Raw genomic sequence first — 3,219 nt, forward strand, 5'->3', positions numbered from 1 at the left:
GAATGTGCTACTGTTTTGCATTGTGTTGTTAGAGCGTAGCTAACTTTAACAACGTTTTTATATTGAGAGTGAGTTCGAGATAATATCTTGTGATAGGAACGGGTAGCATAGTCCGTGGATCTACAATTTACATAGATATATCAAATTGGATACGCGCCGATAGTCATAGCCTGGTAGGGCGAAAACTATGGGATTTCATAGATCAATATGCGATTCACTCTTGATAAATAATTAAAGATATTTAATTAATTCACTGAGCAGAATTAGTTTGGCATAGCTCAAGAGAATGTGTTCAATTGAATAATAAATCCTGTCGGAAGCATACAATTACTATCGAACGAATTAATTAATTAAAAAGGGGTAGGTGAACTGAAATTCCCAACAAATTCATTTCTCATTGAATTTTAATCAACCATTGTAGATATTATATCTACATTATTTAATTCCTGAATCTTTTCATTTGCATGTTTATTTGAGCATAGTAGTAATAATCAATCAATCAAATTTTCGTTGCAAAAGATTTGATAACTAGAAATAATAATTGTCAAATACAGTTTTCAGTGGAATGATACTCGTACTCATGTACATTATACTATTACTTGACATCGTGCACTTGTGATTAATTTTTTAGCATATAAAACCATATTTTTATTAAGGATTCCACAGTACAAGTTTCGCTCGATCAAGTTTTTGGCGCCGTTTCCGAGGACTGTTAATTCACAATTTTATTTTAATTATTTTCTTTAGCATTACTTTATTTTTCTTAAGCTAACACTCCATATTCTGTTACAGATATCTCTCACTGTGCATGCAAAATTCACTTGACGTGGAGCTTGAGCAGTTTGACCTTGAAATTGAAAGACTTTCCGCAGGAGAACACAAAAGCAGAGACTGAAGGAACTGATGGAGAGGCACGAGCACGAGCATGAGGAGGAACACCGTGAAGATAGACATGTTGAGATGCCACGCCGCATAGCAATGCTAGAGTACGCCCAGCCTTCTTTGGATGGTGCACGCCCCAGCATTGTGAGGCCTATTGTGCGGGCAAATCACTTCGAAATAAAGCCAAGCTATAATTCAGATGATTCAAAATACAGTCCAGTTTGGAGGATCTGAAGTATATGACCCAAACACGAACATTGCAGATTTTCTTGAAATTTGCGATACTTTTAAATTTAATGGATTTTCTGATGATGCTATTAGATTGTGTTTATTTGCTTTCTCCTTATGTGATAATGCTAAAGCATGGTTAAATTGTTGCATGTAGGTTCGATCACCACATGGGAGGATATAGCGAAGGCATTTCTCATCAAATACTTTCCTCCATCTAAGACCATGAAGCTGCAGGCAGACATCACCACATTTTCTCAATTCGAGAAAGAGTCTTTATGTGAGGCATGGGAGCGCTTCAAAGATCTATTACAAAGATGTCTTCATCACGAACTGCCACTTGGGTTAGTCGTTCAAACCTTTTATTATGGCTTGCTTACTCCTAATCATACTATGATAGATGTTGCTGCTTGTGGGAACCTGTTGAGAAAAACTTCTGAGGAAGGATATGAGTTGTTGGAGGAGATGGCTGCTAGTAGCTATCATCCTCAATCTGAAAGGAACAACCAGCGGAGAAGTGCAGGAGTCCATCAGGTAACTGACTTTTCTGCTATTACTGCACATCTTGATGTTTTGAACATAAAATTGGATGGCTTGAATATGGGTGGCACAGCTATGCGTCTTCAAGAGATATTCTGTGATAAGTGTAGAGATGAATACTTTGTGAAGGACTATCAAGATGACGATCCCTTCTATGTGCAAAACAAGGCACCGGTAAATCAAGTGGGAGTCCAAAACCGTCCAAGGACTGATCCGTATTCGAACACATATAATCCTGGATGGAGGAAACATCCCAACTTCTCATGGGGTGGTCAAAATAGTCAGAATAGACCACAAGGAGGACAACCGTATGGGAAACAACCGATGTACAGATCTGACCCTCCTAGAGAAGTCCAATTTGGAGCAGATGATGTCTAAATTCATCTCATCTACCAAAACTAGACTCCAAAACCAAGATGCATCAATAAAAGGGTGAGAGAATCAGATTGGGCAGTTAGCGAAGATGATATCAAGTAGAGAGTCGGACACCTTGCCAAGTAACACAGAGACCAATCCGAAAGAGCAAGTGAAGGCCATCGAGTTGAAGAGTGGGAAAATTTTAAAGTCTAGAGGAAAAGAAAATAGTCAAGTACCGGATGAACATTCTGAGACATCCAAAGGTAAGTCTTCTAACTCTACATAGCACCGAATTCATAATCTAAAATTGTTATACTTCCCCCTTTTTCTGCAGCATTGAAAAAAGCAAAACTTGATGCACAATTCGGTAAGTTTATTGAGGTATTTAAAAAATTGCATATCAATATTCCTTTTGTCGATGCTTTGATGCAAATGCATAGTTATGCTAAATTTTTGAAAAATATATTAGCTAATAAGAGGAATTTGGAGGATAACATGATGATAAACTTGACTGCGAATTGTTCTGCATTGGTACAAAAAAAGATCCCATCGAAACTAAAAGATCCACGGAGTTTTTCTATTCCTTGCATGATTGGTGATGTTGTTTTTCATAAAGCATTGTGTGATCTTAGTGCAAGTATTAATCTCTGTGTTTAGAAAACTTGGAATGGGAGAACATAAGCCAACGAGGATGTCTTGACAACTAGCTGACAGATCTGTCAAGTATCCACGAGGAGTGATTGAGGATGTGCTAGTGAAAGTGGACAAATTCATTTTTCTTGCAGATTTCGTAGTGCTTGACATGGAAGAGGATATTGAGATTCCTTTGATTTTGGAAAGACTGTTCCTTGCAACTGGTAAATCTCTAATTGATATACAGGAATGGAAGTTGAGATTGAGAGTGGGAGAAGAGTAGATTAATTTTGACTGTTTTTAATTCCCTTAAGCACATACTGTATTCTGATAGTTGTTATAGAATTGATGCTTTTGATTATCTTGTGTCTAACTATGTGCAGGATGCTCTTAGGACCATTTGGAAGCCACTCTCACTATTGAATTGAGAGAAGATGAATTGGATGCAGTGAAAGCCGAAATAGTGGCATACCTCAATGCCAATCAGCCATGGAAAAGGCCTAATAAGGATGAGATTAGAGGACTTGTGGGATCAAAGAGACTTGATCCCTCAGAAGTCAAGCCTAGAAGAGCCACCAA

At 37.8% G+C, this 3,219-nt stretch overlaps 1 non-coding gene across 1 annotated transcript; it reads right to left on the reverse strand.

Moving 5' to 3' along the window:
• Positions 1–1,339: 1,339 nt before the first annotated feature.
• Positions 1,340–1,445, reverse strand: LOC140837537 (small nucleolar RNA R71). The gene has a single exon (XR_012119367.1). It is a non-coding gene; the product is annotated as a small nucleolar RNA R71 (small nucleolar RNA).
• Between the last annotated feature and the right edge of the window lie 1,774 nt (positions 1,446–3,219).

This window comes from Primulina eburnea, chromosome 7 (genome assembly GCF_022965805.1).
Source record: "Primulina eburnea isolate SZY01 chromosome 7, ASM2296580v1, whole genome shotgun sequence".
NCBI lineage: Eukaryota > Viridiplantae > Streptophyta > Magnoliopsida > Lamiales > Gesneriaceae > Primulina > Primulina eburnea.